Source organism: Schistocerca serialis, chromosome 5, assembly GCF_023864345.2.
Source record: "Schistocerca serialis cubense isolate TAMUIC-IGC-003099 chromosome 5, iqSchSeri2.2, whole genome shotgun sequence".
NCBI classification, from domain to species: domain Eukaryota; kingdom Metazoa; phylum Arthropoda; class Insecta; order Orthoptera; family Acrididae; genus Schistocerca; species Schistocerca serialis.
The window spans coordinates 707,898,745-707,918,652 of record NC_064642.1 but is presented as its reverse complement, the minus strand read 5'-3'; positions in this window follow the sequence as shown (position 1 = coordinate 707,918,652).

The window sequence follows — 19,908 nt, the reverse complement described above, 5'->3', positions numbered from 1 at the left end:
ACTCTATCCTGTGCAAGCTTCTTCATCTCCCAGTACCTACTGCAACCTACATCCTTCTGAATCTGCTTAGTGTATTCATCTCTTGGCCTTCCTCTACAATTTTTACCCTCCATGCTGCTATACAATACTAAATTGGTGAGCCCTTGATACCTCAGAACATGTCCTACTAACCGATCCCTTCTTCCAGTCAAGTTGTGGCACAAACTCCTTCTCCCCAATTCTATTCAATACCTCCTCATTAGTTATGTGATCTACCCATCTAATCTGCTGCATTCTTCTGTAGCACCACATTTCGAAAGCTTCTACTCTCTTCTCGTCCAAACTATTTATCGTCCTCGTTTCACTTCCATACATGGCTACACTCCATACAAATACACTCCTGGAAATGGAAAAAAGAACACATTGACACCGGTGTGTCAGGCCCACCATACTTGCTCCGGACACTGCGAGAGGGCTGTACAAGCAATGATCACATGCACGGCACAGCGGACACACCAGGAACCGCGGTGTTGGCCGTCGAATGGCGCTAGCTGCGCAGCATTTGTGCACCGCCGCCGTCAGTGTCAGCCAGTTTGCCGTGGCATACGGAGCTCCATCGCAGTCTTCAACACTGGTAGCATGCCGCGACAGCGTGGACGTGAACCGTATGTGCAGTTGACGGACTTTGAGCGAGGGCGTATAGTGGCCATGCGGGAGGCCGGGTGGACGTACCGCCGAATTGCTCAACACGTGGGGCGTGAGGTCTCCACAGTACATCGATGTTGTCGCCAGTGGTCGGCGGAAGGTGCACGTGCCCGTCGACCTGGAACCGGACCGCAGCGACGCACAGATGCACGCCAAGACCGTAGGATCCTACGCAGTGCCGTAGGGGACCGCACCGCCACTTCCCAGCAAATTAGGGACACTGTTGCTCCTGGGGTATCGGTGAGGACCATTCGCAACCGTCTCCATGAAGCTGGGCTACGGTCCCGCACACCGTTAGGCCGTCTTCCGCTCACGCCCCAACATCGTGCAGCCCGCCTCCAGTGGTGTCGCGACAGGCGTGAATGGAGGGACGAATGGAGACGTTACGTCTTCAGCGATGAGAGTCGCTTCTGCCTTGGTGCCAATGATGGTCGTATGCGTGTTTGGCGCCGTGCAGGTGAGCGCCACAATCAGGACTGCATACGACCGAGGCACACAGGGCCAACACCCGGCATCATGGTGTGGGGAGCGATCTCCTACACTGGCCGTACACCACTGGTGATCGTCGAGGGGACACTGAATAGTGCACGGTACATCCAAACCGTCATCGAACCCATCGTTTTACCATTCCTAGACCGGCAAGGGAACGTGCTGTTCCAACAGGACAATGCACGTCCGCATGTATCCCGTGCCACCCAACGTGCTCTAGAAGGTGTAAGTCAACTACCCTGGCCAGCAAGATCTCCGGATCTGTCCCCCATTGAGCATGTTTGGGACTGGATGAAGCGTCGTCTCACGCGGTCTGCACGCCCAGCACGAACGCTGGTCCAACTGAGGCGCCAGGTGGAAATGGCATGGCAAGCCGTTCCACAGGACTACATCCAGCATCTCTACGATCGTCTCCATGGGAGAATAGCAGCCTGCGTTGCTGCGAAAGATGGATATACACTGTACTAGTGCCGACATTGTGCATGCTCTGTTGCCTGTGTCTATGTGCCTGTGGTTCTGTCAGTGTGATCATGCGATGTATCTGACCCCAGGAATGTGTCAATAAAGTTTCCCCTTCCTGGGACAATGAATTCACGGTGTTCTTATTTCAATTTCCAGGAGTGTACTTTCAGAAATGACTTCCTGACACTTAAATCCATACTCGATGTTAACAAATTTCTCTTCTTCATAAACGCTTTCCTTGCCATTGCAAGCCTACATTTTATATCCTCTCTACTTCGACCATCATAAGTGATTTTGCTCTCCAAATAGCAAAACTCATTTGTTACTTTAAGTGTCTCATTTCCTAAACTAATTCCCTCAGCATCACCCGAGTTAACTCGCCTACATTCCATTATCCTCGTTTTGCTTTTGTTGATGTTCATCTTATATCCTCCATTCAATTCAATTCCATTCCATTCAATTGCTCTTCTAGGTCCTTTGCTGTCTCTGACAGAATTTCAATGTCGTCGGTGAACCTCAAAGTTTTTATTTCTTCTCCGTGGATTTTAATTCCTACTCCAAATTTTTCTTTTGTTTCCTTTACTGCTTGCTCAACATACAGATTGAGCAACATCGGATATAGGCTACAATCCTGTCTCACTCCCTTCACAACCACTGCTTCCCTTTCATGCCCCTATACTCTTATAATTGCCATCTGGTCTCTGTACAAATTGTAAATAGCCTTTCGCTCCCTGTATTTTATCCCTGCCACCTTCAGAATTTGAAAGAGAGTATTCCAGTCAACATTGTCAAAAGCTTTCTCTAAGTCTACAAATGCTAGAAACGTAGGTTTGCCTTTCCTTAATCTATCTTCTAAGATAAGTCGTAGGGTCATTATTGCCTCAAGTGTTCCAACATTTCTACAGAATCCAAACTGATCTTCCCCGAGGTCGGCTTCTACCAATTTTTCCATACGTCTGTAAACTGACAGTTCGGTAATTTTCACACCTGTCAACACCTGCTTTCTTTGGGATTGGAGACGCGCGGGTTTAGCCGAGCGGTCTCAGGCGCTGCAGTCATGGGCTGTGCGGCTGGTCCCGGCGGAGGTTCGAGTCCTCCCTCGGGCATGGGTCTGTGTGTTTGTCTTTAGGATAATTTAGGTTAAGTAGTGGTAAGCTTAGGGACTGATGACTTAGCAGTTAAGTCCCATAAGATTTTACATTTGAAGATTTTTTTGGGATTGGATTTTTTCAAGTACAAATCCAAAATGATCACGCTTTATACCAATGAAAAGAGGAAGTTTCAAAATTTTTTCATAATGTTTGATATCAATTTAATAAATTTAATAATTTGTAATTAATTAGTTTTTAATAATTATTTAATAATGAGAAGTGTTATAAATGTTATAAATGTTCAATGTGCCCACCGTTAGCTGCATGGCAAACATCGACGCCGTAGCCAAACTCGCGCCGCATACACGAAAGCATATCTGTTGTTACTGAGTGCACGGCAGCAGTGTTCTGGTTCCGCAGATCGTTCAGAGTTGTTGGTAGAGGTGGGACGTAAACAGCTGCCTTCACGTAACCCCATGAGAAATAGTCGCAGGTCGTGAAATCAGAAGTGCAGAATCAGGTCTTCAAATCCCCTGCGACCGATTCAGCACTGCGGAAGGGAGTCATTCAAAAAGCCTCGTACATCACGCTGTCAATGGGACGCAGCTCTATCCTGTTGGAAAATGAAGTCTTGGGAATCATCCATAACGTGAGGGTACAGCCATTGTTCCAACACGTCCAAGTACGTGGTTGCCGTTACAGTTCTTTCTGCGAAGAAAAAAGGCCTATAAACTTTGTACGGGATACAGCACAAAACACGTTGATCTTCGGTTTGGATTTTCCAAACCCCATATGCGAACATTGTGTCTGTTGACTTTTCCTCTAAGGTGGAACGTCGCTCCATCGCTAACAATTACACGATATAGAAATGCATCATCATCCATCTTTGATAGCTCTTAATCACAATATGCGAGACGCTTCTCTTTGTCATCGGGGCTGAGAGCCGGCACAAGTTGTAATCTGTAGAGCTTGGACAGCAAACGCCGTCTCAGAACTTTCCATACAGTTGGTTGGGGTATTCCAAGCTCTCGACCGGCACTATTGGTAGACTTACTGGGACTGCGCACAAAACTTTCTTCTATCCGTCGGACATCATCCTCTGACACGCGCGGTCGGCCTGTGCTTTTTCCTTTGCACACACTTCCAGTCTGTTGAAATTGCTTAAACTAACGGCTAATGCTTTTGCGAGTTGGTGGTTGAATATCAAATTTGGGACGACATGCCCGCTGCACTGCAATTTGCGACTCACTTTTCGCGAACTCAAGAATGCAGAAAACCTTGTGTTCCACAGTCGCCATCTTACTCACAACTGACAGTGAAACGGAATGACTGCTCTATTGCCGCGCGAACTCTACCAGCCGCTTCTAAAACCATCACCGCCAGCCTGCCGCCGCCCGCCAAAAACTTTGAAACTTTCTCTTGTTTATTTTCGATTTGTACTGGCACACGAATTTTGAATAACCGTGTAAATCCACTACGTTATTGTTTTTGGGGTAGTATGAAGCAGCTAGTTCATAGCAAGTAGAGTCCAAAACGGACTTTATAGTCCTTATAGCCATTGCCGCTGCGGTTGTCCGAAATATGGAGGGTATTTTCAAGTGCATGCCTGAAGGGATGACTGAGCGATGCAATACTTGCATTAAAGTAAATGTGATCTGTTGTAAACGTACAAGTAACAAAATAATTGCCCTCGCTGTAGCCAAGCAAAAGCTGCCCTTATTTTATCTTTCTTCCTTTTATCCTTTCGTTTTTTGTTCACAGAGGTTATTTACTAAAGAAAAAGTAAAAGTCGTCTACGAGTATTGTCACAGTTAGGAAGATTATTCTCATTTACTTGTGACGCAATATGGAAGGTTTTTGTTGCGCTGTATTTTGCAGTAAGCCAGTAGAGACAGCGAGAGCGGTAAATAAAATAATAAAGCTTACCTCAATAATGTAAACACATAATTGTCTAACACAGTGCACCTGGCAGAAGCAAGACCCGAACCCTAGGACCCTCGCGCTAAAGACGACACCGTAGGCGTTGAGTGACACCGGCGTGAATACTTGGTTTGGGTTGATCAAATGCGACAGACCGAGAGGCCCAGCAGTTGCACGAGCAGCGAGGTACGTCATCTGGTGACATAAAGTGTCTAACATTTGTCATCCGTCACTGGGGCACATCCCGACATTTGAAGCCCCATATGTCATATATTAATTACAACCCTCAGCGTCATGTACGTTGCTTAGAAAGTTTCTGAACGTTAGAGCCTGCCGAAGTGGCCGAGCGGTTCTAGGCGCTACAGTCTGAAACCGCGCGACCACTACGGTCGCAGGTTCGAATCCTGCCTCTGGCATGGATGTGTGTGATGTCCTTAGGTTAGTTAGTTTTAAGTAGTTCTAAGTTCTAGGGGACTGATGACCTCAGAAGGTAAGTCCCATAGTGCTCAGAGCCATTTCAACCATTTTTTTTTTTTTAACGTTAGAAGGAATCATCCCGTAGAATGCAGCATTTGTCAATAACAGTAAAATATTGTCAGACATCATACTATCTGGCCACAAAATTTGCATTGCTTCAATAAATAATGTTGCAACCGTCATACAGTTCGCATTTGTCATTTCTTGGCTTGTTAGCAGAAAACACTTCTTCGAAATCACTTCATTATTTTTAATATCCCAACAATGAAATTCCCAACTTTCCTGCCAGCAGATTGTGAAGTCTTCATTCGCGGAACGAATTTGTTGCAGAGTTGGTTGGTACCACTTCGGAAGATTTTTTCCTCAACATTGCGGCTCTGAGCACTATTGGACTTATCTTCTGAGGTCATCAGTCCCTCAACATTGTCTCTTCAGGATTGTCAAGATTTAAATTTTTGGAAAGAAGCTTTCTTAACGTTGGATTATTTACCTTAGAATGAGGTATGTCGGCTGACAAATATTCTACACAAATCTTCACAACAGACTGAAAATGTATTATCTTTGTTGATCCATTATGGATCGTGGGACGACGGCTGGCAAGAGCTTCTTGATTCAGTAATTTACCAACAGTCGTATGTATTGTAGAAATTTATTTTATTTTATGAACTTCTATGTGCTACCAGTTTCGGCATTACATTGATGTTATCTTCAGGCCCCACTCGTCACAGTCGTAAAATCGCTATACACGGAACAACTATGACGAGTGGGGCCTGAAGATAGCATCAATGTAATGCCGAAACTGGTAGCACATAGACATTCATAAAATAAAATAAATTTCTACAATACCTACATAGCACCGAGCGAGGTGGCGCAGTGGTTAGACAATGGACTCGCATTCGGGAGGACGACGGTTCAATCCCGCGTCCGGCCATCCTGTTTTAGGTTTTCCGTGATTTCCCTAAATCGCTCCAGGCAAATGCGGGGATGGTCCCGTTGAAAGGGCATGGCCGACATCCTTCCCTGTCCTTCCCTTATCCGATGAGACCGATGACCTCGCTGTCTGGTCTCCTTCCCCATACAACCCAACCCCAATACCTACGGCTGTTGGTAAATTATTGCATCAAGAAGAAAATGTATGATGTGTTGCGCAAGAGCCTGGAACTGCATCCCTAATTAGAGGTTGTTTTTTCTTCAGGCGCGAAACTGTATCGACATGTTTCTTGGCCTCTAGGTGGTTCGTATACTGCCGGAGAAAAAGTTAGTACTCTCTTCTCGAAGTTTCCAATTCACTCAAGCTTTATTGTTCCAGCAGTGCATACGAAGTACATGAAACGCTAACATTTACAGATCATTGGCACAAGCGGTTCTGAGCTACCAGGTATCGACCCATGCTGAGACACACCTATTACGACATGGTGTACCCTCCAAGGAAGGCGTGGCCGGCGCTGACTCAGGCATCCAAAATGGTTCAAATGGCTCTGAGCACTATGGGAGTTAATATCTGAGGTCATCAGTTCAAAATCGTTCAAATGGCTCTGAGCACTATGGGACTTAACTTCTGAGGTCATCTGTCCCCCAGAACTTAGAACTACTTAAACATAACTAACCTAAGAACATCACGCACATCCATACCCAAGGCAGGATTCGACCCTGCGACCGTAGCAGTCGCGCAGTTTCGGACTGAAGCGCCTAGAACCGCTCGGCCACCGCCGCCGGCCTCTGGCATCCAGTCGATCATACAGATGACGAGTACAGTTCTGGGATACGTTATGCGTATCCGGCTCGACCTGTTCAAGTAGTACTGTGAGAGGTATTGGTTGATGAGTCGCACGACTCACTTCTCGACCCATCATATCCCAAACGTGCTCGAATGGTGATAAATCCGGAGATCGTGCTGGACAGGGAAGCTGCTGCACGCCTTGCAGAGAACTTTGATTTCACGGGCAATGTGTGGGACAGCATTATTTGTTAGAACAATAGATCAACTTCCTGTTAGAAGAATGGCAAAAGAATGGTTCTGACAACATTCTGCATGCACCGAGCGCTGGTTAGTGCTTCTTCCAGAAACACTAAAGGTGAAGGAGAGTTGTAGGTTATCGCCTTGGACGAATGCACTCTGCGAGACAGCACTCACCAGATCTATGTCGTACACGCAAGCGACCATCACTTGCGTCCAGGCAGAATCTGCTTTCATCGCTGAAGACCACAGCGAGCCGTTCCGTTTTCCATCTGATCCTCTGACGGCGCCTGCCGAACTGTGCACGTCAGTGCTGTGCCATAAGTGGAAGACGGGACAGAGATGTACATGCCCGTAATCACACTGCTGATAAACGGTTCGCAACGGTTCATGTTGACACGTCTGGGCTCACAAGCCCTCTTATCTGTGCTGATTGGCTCTGAGCACTATGGGACTTAACTTCTGAGGTCATCAGCCCTCTAGAACTCAGAACTACCTAAACCTAACTAACCTAAGGACATCACACACACCCATGCGCGAGGCAGGATTCGAACCTGCGACAGTAGCGGTCGCGCGGCTCCAGACTGTAGCGCCTAGAACCGCTCGGCCACCCCGGCCGGCTGTCTGTGCTGTGGTGGCTGTACGATCTGCCACTGCTTCCCTTACAATCAGACGGTCCGGGCGGGCGTCTGCGGTGCATGGATGTTGAGAACCTCGTCTACAGGTACGACAATGTTCATATGACAACTGATTCCAGCATTGCTGCACAACTGACGCAGCACGTCCAACTTGTGTGGTAGTTCTCCGAAAGAACCATCCCGTCACTCGGAAGGCCACAATTTGACCGCTTTCAAACTCGCTCAGTTGGCCCTAGGAAGCCCGAATGCGTCCCTGTGGCATGGTTGCCCACTTGCTTCACATGTGTGCACCACACTGGGCTTTCTGGCTGTGAGCATTCTCTATTAAAGAGTAGACGTAGATGGCGCTCTTGTACTATGCCACTACAATACCTGTTGGCGGACGACACTGAATCGATTATCATCACATGTTCTATCCCCAAGGTGGCATATGCTGTCATCAGAACAAAATCGACATCATCATTCCAGGCGTGCTACTTTTTTTTCGACAGTCTAGAAGGGGCGACCAAAGCGTTTCCCTTCGTACACTCCAGAATCATTATGGCAATTGGGCAAAATCGCCGTAAGTATTGAGGCATTCATCCCTTCAACGCATCAGGCTCAAGACACCATTTTGATGAAAAGCCTTGTCCTGCTGCGTGAAGAAGTCCGTAACTGTCTGCTACACATCCTCGTCCGACATGAATCGTCGACTTTTCAAGGCTTTCTTTGAGGGACCGTAGGCATAATAATTGCATGGGGAGAGATCAGGTCTATAGGGCGGGTGCTCGAGAATCTCCCACTTGAGTTTGTGTGACTTCTGCGTTACAACATTTGCGATATGGCGACGTGCGTTATCATGAAGCAGCAGAACTCGGCACACCAATCCTCAATGGTGGTTTTCGACCTACATGCTGCCTCATACTCTTTCTCATTATTCATTCTCCTTTAGATGCCTACCGGCGTTTTTCTTTCGGCAGCCAAGAAAAGAATAGCAGTACCTGGACCTGTTTGGACCACTTGGTAACAAGGTTTCCGCATTTACGGTACGCACTTCGGAAAGGCACTAATGTCACACTAATGCCTTGCCTACATATCGGTGCTTATATACCCCCCTTACCCCCCCCCCCCCCCTTGGAGTAACGCTACGTCGCAAATACTGTGCAACAATGCCCCCGAACTTAAAATTTTTGATCGCGTCTTATAACTCGAGATCGCTATTTAGCGTTCATTTGCGTTTTCACGGCCGGCCGAAGTGGCCGTGCGGTTAAAGGCGCTGCAGTCTGGAACCGCAAGACCGCTACGGTCGCAGGTTCGAATCCTGCCTCGGGCATGGATGTTTGTGATGTCCTTAGTTCTAAGTTCTAGGGGACTAATAACCTCAGCAGTTGAATCCCATAGTGCTCAGAGCCATTTGAACCATTTTTTGCGTTTTCACGTGGTTGCCAGAACAGGATGTACCCATATGAACTGAAATTATCCTAAAATTTGGAACATACCTGGAAACAATACATTGTTTTTGCTTTTATTTTAGACATCATAGTATTGCCTTTCACTTTACAGGACCATAAATGAACTGCATGTGAATGTGTTGGGAGGAAGGTAGGACACATGGTGCAGTATGGTTATGGTCAGCGAAATCCCAGCTTCTATGTTGAGTGCGACCGATAAGATGATAAATACACAGCTGTAAGCTGATATGTAGAAAAAAAAAACATACATTCTATTCAGTGCGTGCGCCCCGATAGCTGAGTGGCCGCCGGCACGGTAGCTCAGCGTGTTCGGTCAGAGAGCTGGTTGGCATCTGGAACAAAAAAAAAAAAAAGAGTGGGAGGATCAACAAACGAACTTTAACGGATGTCATGCGACGTCCGCAGCGACCAAACACAACGATCAACAACGAACAAAAAGAAAAAAAAAAAGTGGTCAGCGCGGCAGTCTTTCACGCCAAGGGGCCCGGGTTCGATTCCCCGTGGGTCGGAGATTTTGTCTGCTCAGGGACTGGGTGTTGTGTAGTCCTGATTATCATTTCATCATCCTGAGTGGAAGACAACGGGACGGTGGACCTCTCTGACGAGGCTTCCCCAATGACAAGACCTGCCATAAGGCAGAAAACAAAGTTTTTTTTGTATTCAGTGCAATGGATGTTTATATTAAAGCTATATAGCTCAGAGGTTCTTTCTCGTTTAAGTACCACAAAACAGAACTGAAATAAACTGAAAGTTCTAACAAATTGTCGAAAAATGTAAATATTATGCATTAACAAGTGGAAAACAGGAGTTACAGAAAAAATGTTCAAAACAAGTATTTTCATAAAAATACTTATTTACCTGAAACTCCGAGCCTTAGTAATGACCTTAAGACTTAAAAGTCATTACCTTCATTGTGCGCATGTTTTAGTGGCCTTTAGCCTAATCTTTGTCTGTTGAACTACAGGTCACCAGAAGATGTTCATTTAGAGCTAAACTGGTTGCAGCGTAAATAAAGCGAACATATAGCTGTGGCGGTTTTCATTAACATTTATATAGTTCATTTCTTGAATCTCTTTGAGCCACGCACACTCAAATGTCAAAATTTCATACATCTTAATTCTAAAACCATAAAAGATATTTGCTCGAAAAAACTTTTGCTGGCAACCATAACCTCTTGTTTTATCAAAGAATACAAAAAGTGACGTTCGAGCTCTCTCTCTCTCTCTCTCTCTCTGTCTTTTTTTTCCCGCAACGCTTGATGCGGGCCTCGCTCTGTTCAGGTTTCTTTGAGACTAAGGGCTACTGTGTGGACCGACCATACGCTTGCGCTGCACGTGTGCCCGTCCCATATTAGCGCCTAGTCTGGTGGCGCCTAGAACATAGCGCACACGCAGAACTCTTTCCGCGAGCCACTAGCCGCGGACACGATCTGCTGAATGGCAGCCACGGAGTAAGCGCGCCGCATACTTCGAGTGCCCGCGCTAATGTGTCGGCCATCAAACGTGTCTAATCTATCAGCGAGCAGAGTGGCTGGCGTCCTCCAAGGCTACGTACCGCTCTGGCGCACCTGTAACTTCATTCACAGTCCACACACGTTACCCGAGGAGCAGCATCGGATCGAGGTACACTGTAAGCAGAGGCGCAGCAAAGCAATGAGCTCTCACCGATATATTCGAAGCTGAGAAACGTTTGAGTGGCTTATTACAAAAACCGGAACACTGCAAAAACGAACTTTTTGAGCTAATACCGTGTTACTCTTCTCTGCAGAACATCCATTTCATGGCGGAGATGGTTTTGGCAAAAGCCATACGGATCGCAAGAAATAGTCATCTCAAAATCTTGCTCTTCTACAAAAAGCAGACTAGCTTCTTGTTTTTTATACAAATCCAGACAAGTCCAGGATACGTAAGTTTTCTATTCTCATCTTGCTGGATTGATTACTACGCAGCACATTCAGAAGAAGCGTCCTAGGGTGGCAGAAGAAGAAGGATGTCGCAATTACGCTGCGTTTTCCTATAAGTTGAGCATTGCAGCTACGGATATTCCAATTTGTAAAGTAACATTCCTTATCTTTCATGTAATAATCAAGCACTGATTGCACAGAGGCCAGAACAGTATTATAATGACTGGGCAGTCTCCAAAACATGAAAGAGGTTCCCATAAAAATAGAACAAAAAAGACACCAGAGTCGACTGTTTAGTTGACTGGATGTCATATAAGTCCTTTCAAGCAAAGAAATCACACTATTCTCCGCATGATGACTCAAATCGAAAATACCTACCAGAACATTTGACCACAAGCAATATGCATCTTGAATTTTCACACAAGTAACTCGACAATCTTTGTTATAAAAGCTACTGGACAGTATACAAAACTTTTAACATACATTTTCGATAGTCCAGGTCTGATAGTGTACTATACGTATATGATTCATTGAACAATCACATGAAAGCTGAAAAAGAGATTTTGAGAACAGTCAATTAGTAGGGCAAAAGACATTCCGCTTGAAAACGCAGAAACTTTTGTATGTATGAAGCGAAACTGTATTCTAAAACTAAAACAAGAGTTCATAAACTGTATTTCATTCGGTTACACGAAAAGCTTGACCGAATCGCAGTCAAATGCCATTTGCCATGCAAGGCAACTACTGTACAATACTTTTGGGATTCATAGTCTGGCATGTGACTCGGTTTCAGTTTACCGCTATCTTGAACATCAAGGCAGGTAAGTTCCTTATAAAGTCACATCCATGATTTTGAAGTACATAGACAACATTCCATTAGTAAAATCGAAGAGATGAACTTGTTTTGCTTGGTTAGAACAAAAATAAAGGTTCAGTTCCTGTACCGTCAAGTGGACAGTTCGAAGTCTACAAAATGATCACATATTTGTTTCCAGTGCGTGGACATACCTGTTTACCAAATGATAAGACTTCTCATTGATAAGGCATAAGAAGCGGAAAATAAAAATTCAGGAATTCCTGGAACTTGGATCAGGAAAATTGTTGAAGGCCGTACATTACCTCAGCTATTGGAGCTGAAACTAATGAAAACTGGTTATTTCGTAGGCACTAAGTGCGCTACTGAGCTCTTCTGTTTGAAAGCTCCTAAGCCACCGTTCAAACTGCAACTGATAAGGATGATTCGCAATGATGTGCAAAATTTTGTGTCTCGTTTGTAACTGTTACTGTGACCCAAGGAATAGGCATATCATTGCTAAGAGACGTCTCACTACAGAATATACTACTTTGCATCTACGTCGGCCGTACGACAAGAATCCAGGTATCCAGTCAACTATAGCCAGAGCTCTTAGCAATTTGATGCAGTTTCTGGAAGAAAAAAAAACAAAGTCTTCTACGAGGACCTCTTTTATGGCACCCAAGATGAAAATTGTAGTGAAGAGGTGGAAACGGATAACGATGATGACAGTTAATAACGGGAACAGTAGGAATAACTAAACGTCTGTTCTCACTTTGTTGTAAAGAAAATAATATTACCTCGTGCTCATTGTTACATAGTCCTAAGCAGCATTTCCAAAACACTATAAATAATTCCAGTGAATAATATTAGAACTTTTACTTTTGTTAATTTTCTACAAATATCGGGCAAGTGTAAAGAAAAAATACTCTTTAAGAACTAACAATAGACTATGCGCTTAAAAATGAACATTAGCGAAAAAGGCGTCCCTATTTAACACGCTATGAATATCGTTTGGGCGCTTTTCATGTTTCAGTTTAAAAGGTGGAAAGACTACTCAGACATGATTAACTGATTGGATTGCTTTTTATATTCACACTCATTGTTCAAAGAAATCAATAATGATGATTTTTTTGGCTCAAAAAACTGAGGTCATAAGCGCCCACGCCATAACCTTAGAACACCAATAGGAAAAAGAAGTTAAAAGCAACTATACGTTAAGCTCAATCGACGGAAGGAAAGAGGGCTAAAACAACGAGAGAAGTCCACAAAATACCCCATAGAGACAGCGGAGGTCGTGAACCAAAGATTAAATATCGTTCGCCGTATTGCTACGATGGGTAAGAAGTAAAATGCGGCTGACAGCGCTAAAACGGCCGATAACGCAGACGGCAAACATACACTGGACGTAAGCGGTTCAAAAAAAGGGTATTAGGTCAGTAAATGGCGAACCGTCACAGGTTAATGGCAAAGAGCATAAAGTGGTGGGGGATCACCACGTAACAAACGGCGATGGCTAAAATGATAGTGCCCAATATGCAACCTAGCTAAAAATGATCTTGCGACAAGAGAGGCGAGAGGTCGGCCAAGTCGGTGGGATTGGTTTAATTCTCCGGAGCTTCTTGCCGTGAAGAGAATGCTAATGTTGATACCAAAAGTGACACCATCTGCTGACAGACGGCAACACGGAGATCATCCGAAGGAATGGAAGAGCTAGCGGATCTTTGTTCTCAGGTATTATCCTCTTTACGGGTCTTTCGTGCTGGCAGCCCCAAGAATCTAACAATAATACAAATTTTTCTCCCTCACTAGGAAAAAAAAAAAATCTTTGAGATATCTTTTGACCTGACCAGTCGTTTGGTTACCGTATTTCGATGCTGTCACGAGGATATTCGAGGCTTCGAAAAGAGATTCTCGAGTTCTCAGTCCAAACTCAGTATTAGTTTCTTTTAAAACTATGGAATGACGGGTGGTCAGTGTGAAAAAACCCGTTTTGATCTTCATACTTTATAATTTTTCACAATTAATTAATTAAGGTATCAGAATCGTATGTAGTATACTATAATGACGTGAAATAAGTCGGTTTACAGGCAGAGTACGCAAAGCAGAGCCACTGAGTGGGACACTATTTTTTTATTTTATCCCTTTCATGCTCCACTCCTAGAGATGGAGTGGGCTGTCGGAGACCCGGCCTATTAAAGAGTCGCGGTTCTGCTTAGCCAAATATGAGCTGATAGTGAGGCAAATGGGGAATTCCAGTTGGGAGTAAATATTACCAGTTCCAGCATATGCTTTAAACAAAGAGAAACCGCCAAAACTTTTGGCCGAAATCAGAGGTTTCGAACCACATTAGTTTATTTCTGGGATAACGTTTTCCGATGTTGTGCCAGCAAAAAAATATAATATTGTGTATGTGTGATGTGGGTTATGTTGTATGATTGTGTATATGGTTACTGAAAGGAGTGAAGGGTCGTTAATGTACTGACGACGTGGAACGCTTTGCCCGCACGGCCCTGATAACTGTCAGAAACTATAGACGCCGCTACGAGATAAAAGAAGGACCTTATGTCGTCCACGAACAGGCGCCTCTCACCTGACATATACCGAGCGAGGTGGCGCAGTGGTTAGCACACTGGACTCGCATTCGGGAGGACGACGGTTCAATCCCGTCTCCGGCCATCCTGATTTAGGTTTTCCGTGATTTCCCTAAATCGCTTCAGGCAAATGCCGGGATGGTTCCTTTGAAAGCGCACGGCCGATTTCCTTCCCCATCCTTCCCTCACCCGAGCTTGCGCTCCGTCTCCAATGACCTCGTTGTCGACGGGACGTTAAACACTAATCTCCTCCTCCTCACCTTACATATTTACACATTAACGAATTTCTTTGTATGTCGTAGCGAACAGAAGAAGCAGCCTCCAGCATTAAATTAATAACGAACCGATTAAGATCACTTTTGAATGTATGCTGTTTGAACACTGTACTTCGGTTATGACTATTTTCGTTATAGATTTAATTTTGGCTGTAAATTATTAATAAAAAGTTGTAAATTATTTATAAACTTCTGTTAATTCTCTCTAAACTTTCAGCATGTGTTTCAACAGCTCGATTATGTTTGTAGATTTCTTGTAAAGTTAAAACTTCAGTGTGACTAAACATAAATTTCGGCTTGCTTTAGTAAAGCTGATAATCAACGATTGCCATTCGAAACCTGTTGTGGTTGGCAGGAGAGCCAACACCGGGTTACTAGAGGAAGCCGAAAGGCACGCGTTTTAGCTCACGCAGGCTGGCGTGAGGTCTGGAACAGGACAAGGAAATTAGAATTTAGAAAAAACGGACGTAGCTGGTGGAATACTTAACTTTAATCCATTAAGGGTGAACGTCGCTCTTGACGATACATTATTCTCAGTATCAATAGTAACTGGTAATGGCGCCTTGCTAGGTCGTAGCAAATGACGTAGCTGAAGGCTATGCTAACTATCGTCTCGGCAAATGGGAGCGTATTTTGTCAGTGAACCATCGCTAGCAAAGTCGGTTGTACAACCGGGGCGAGTGCTAGGAAGTCTCTCTAGACCTGCCGTGTGGCGGCGCTCGGTCTGCAATCACTAATAATGCCGACACGCGGGTCCGACGTATACTAACTGACCGCGGCCTATTTAAAGGCTACCACCTAGCAAGTGTGGTGTCTGGTGGTGACACCACAAAACCAGTCGCCAGTTATTTGTAACGCGCAGTAGAAACTATTGTTTTGCACTCTGCCACTTATACACTTCTTTATTTTTATTTTTTTACTCCTTTTCCACAATGAGCCATGGGGATAGTCCGTAAATACGACTGTATTTCGTAAGCTGTAAGTTGTAAAGCCACAGACAAAACGTTATAGTCCTCATCTTTCATCGCCTGAGTAATTGCAGGTGAAGCACTGAAAAGTTTACCAGTACCATACATATTTTTTACAGTATTGTACGTTTTAGTGGTTTTAAGCAGAACTTACGTTTCTTGAACTTTCTAGTTCCTATACTTGGTAAACTTTGCTGGATCCATTGTTGCCAAAACTGTCGCAAAAAATCATTTCAACAGGGCTGCTTTACTATTCGCTCAACTTTCACTGGACTCGCAGTGAGGACATGTGTTCAAATTCCAGTCCAGTCAACCACATTTACGTGTTCCCTAACCTTAATCAATCCCTTAAAGCGAATACTGCGATGGTAATTTGAAATTTGATTTTCTTTTTTATTCTTTTCCAAACCGAATTTGTTTTCCTGTTTTGTCACCAAATGTTCGTAACCATTGACTAATGACAGCAAGTAGTAATCACCGAATACTGCAGCCGTCGATGAATCCAACAAAGTGCTCCAAATAACTTATGAAAAACTATTTTTGTTGCGAAAAATAACATGGTACAAAGAAAAAAATTATAAACGAATATTTCATGACAACGTTATTTTGAGTCAATATACAATGAGGTAACAACGTCGTGGGATAGCGATATGCACATATTGTAAGTAGGCTGTTTAGGTTTTCTTATTGGTAACGCCACGTAGCACTCTGTGTGAGAATCACTGGCTGTGCTGTGTGCAGTCTGTGGCTAGTTTGCATTGTTGTCTGCCATTGTAGTGTTGGGCAGCGGCAGCTGGATGTGAACAGCGCGTAGCGTTGTGCAGTTGGAGGTGAACCGCCAGCAGTGATGGATGTGGGGAGAGAGATGGCGGAGTTTTGAAATTTGTAAGACTGTCATGAAGTGCTCTATATGTATTATGATTATTAAGGTAAATACATTGTTTGTTCTCTATTAAAATCTTTCATTTGCTAACTATGCCTATCAGTAGTTAGTGCCTTCCGTAGTTTGAATCTTTTATTTAGCTGGCAGTAGTGGCGCTCGCTGTATTGCAGTAGTTCGAGTAACGAAGATTTTTGTGAGGTAAGTGATTTGTGAAACGTATAGGTTAATATTAGACAGGGCCATTATTTTGTAGGGAATTTTGAAAGTCAGATTGCGTTGCGCTAACAAAATATTGTGTGTCAGTTTAAGCACAGTCATGTATAATTGTTCTAAGGGGACGTTTCAATATATAGGGGGCAGTAGTATCGTGTACACAAGATATAAAAGGGCAGGGCGTTGGGAGAGCTGTTATTTGACTCAGGTGGTGTGGTTCACGTGAAAAGGTTTCCGACGTGATTGCGGCCGCACGACGGGAACTAAGAGGCTCTCAACGCGGAATGGTAGTTGCAACTAGACGCATGGGGCATTCCAGTTTGGAAATCGTTAGAGAATTCAGCATTCCGAGACCTACAGTGTGAAGCGTGTGCCGAGAATACCAGATCTCAGGCTATACCTCTCACCACGAACAACATAGTGGCCGACGGCCTTACTTAGCTGCATTTGCGTAGAGTTGTCAGTGCTCACAGACCAGCAACACTGCGTAAAATATGGGACGTACGACGAACGTATCCGTTAGGACAGTGCGCCGAAATGTGACGTTAATGGGCTATGACAACAGACGACCGAAGCGAGTGCCTTTGCTAACAGCACGACATCATCTGCAGCGCCTCTCCTGGGCTTGTGACCGTATCGATTGGACCTTAGACGACTGGAAAACCGTACACTGGTCAGATGAGTCACCATCTCAGGTGGTAAGAGCAGGTGGTAGGGTACGAGTCTGGCGCAGACCCTACGGAGCCATGGACCGAAGTTGTCAACAAAGCACTATGCAAGCTGACGGTGGCTCCACAATGGCTCAGGTCCTCTGGTCCAACTCAGCTGAACCGATCATTGACTCGAAATGGTTATGTTCGACTATTTGGAGACCATTTTCAGCCATTTAAGGACTTCATGTTCCCCAACAACGATCTCTTTTCACCTAGCCACAATTTTTCGCGACTGGTTTGACATTCTGAACATTTCGAGTGAATGATTTGGCCGCCCAGATCGACCGACCTAAATCTCGATCACTTATGGGACATAATCGAGAGGTCAGTTCTTGCGCAACAACCTGCACTGGCAACATTAGTGGACGTCCATTAGTGGATTATATAGGCAGCATGATTCAGTACTTCTGTAGCTTTTTTCCAACGACTTGTTGAGTCCATGCCACGTTGAGCTGCGACGCGATAATAGGAGGTATCCCTTGATTTTTGTCAACTAATTGAATTATATGATGACTGTTTACAACAGTACTGGAGAATACACTAAATTTTTATTTTGAGATACATAACAGAAGAAAGTTTAATTTCACTTAAATGTAATTTCTTTTATGTAGATTTAACTATGTTGACATTTGATATGAAGTTGGCACACAATGCATCATTGAGCTATGTCTACAATATAACAGTGATAGAGACTCTTTGACATACATGAAAAGACAAATTTTGAATGTTATTCTAAACTATAAGCTTTCTGATGATTTATGCAAATTAAACTTACATTTTGAACTACAAACGAACCTGCAAATCTTATAGAAGTGAAAAGACAAGCAAAAAGCGGAAAAATGGGTTATCTGTGTTGTAAAGCGCTTTATATGCCATCTGGGCAGCGAAAATGATCACGAAAAACCTTTCTGGCTAAATAATTTCCAAAGTCGTACTGATTCATTACGAAATCGTGAGAGAGAAGACTATATTAAAACTGTTCAATTAGTAATTTCACATGAAGTATTACATTTTAAATTAACAGGCTTAGTTAAACATTACTGAATGACCGTGGTATTCAAAATTATATGTGCATCGATTCTGTTCGCACTAGCCAATCGGACTTTGTCAATATGAAACAAGCGGGTTCTATGTAATGTGTGTAAGTAATAATCATTATCGCAATGAGATGGCCACAGTGGTGGCGGATCAGATGGCGGCTAAACCGGTTAATTCTGATTACTAACTCTCACCCCTAGTTGTATGATATGAGCCATTAAAATGTAATATTGTGATTGAAATGAAAGAGCACAATACAATAGATTCCTTTCCATAGTAACTTATTATTCAGTAAACAGACTTACATTGACCATATGTCCGTACGGGTACAATCAAGGACAGCCTAAGAACAGATAACAAGAGAAGAGTAAAAACAAGTGACACAAGAAGCAAAGAGTCTCCTTTCTTGCTCGTGGAGATGAGAATTAAATCAGTGTTATTCCGATTCGAGACCAAATAATATGCGAGTTGTTTTCTCGTGATAACCGCATTATTTTCCATTCAATAAAACATCACTTTCTTCTCAAATTAAGTTATGCAAGCTAACTTAATTCGAATCCTGCCTCGGACATGGATGTGTGTGATGTCTTTAAGTTACTTGGGTTTAAGTAGTTCTAAGTTATAGGGGACTGATGTCCTGAGAAGTTAAGTCCCATAGTGCTCAGAGCCACTTGAACCATTTTTTGAACCATCCAGGAAAGGTTGTCGGCACCTCTCGACAAGATACCGCGAGGTCACTCAGGATAGGACACAAGGAGGTCGTGAGGACATCAATGTTTGGGTGGATTACTGAAAAGATACATACATGTAATCGAATTAGAACGGTTGCGCACACGAAATACAGATCTGTACAGAAAAAAAAGTTCACGTTAGTGTACAATTGATTTGTTTTTAGGATTGATACTAATCAATATTATTTTACATTGATATTCAACCAGAATTCTCTTGAACTTAACATGAGAACGTAATTTTATCGCGAAACGTTAACAACTCTATTCTGAAATCATTTGCAGGAGACCCAAGGGTTACTTTTTTGATTGACTTTACTAGTTTATGATCAGTGTGAAAATAGTTAGACAAAGGCAGAGCAATAAGTGTCTCTGTGTGTGATTTTCCATACGGTAAACACCTTTTATAAGTTCTTTAAGTGGCAAGAATGCTGACGTTTGCATTTTGCACCACGACGCCGACAACAATTAAGTCAAAACCGCTGCACTGTGTCGTTGCCAAGTCTTTAGTTGCGCCCCGCTCTCACGCCGAGCGGCACTAAATAGTCATTGTAGATCTGCGTCACATTCCGGACGTGTTTGCGTGTCCAGCGATCACGCTACTTTGGGTGCAATTAACAGTAGAAAGCGA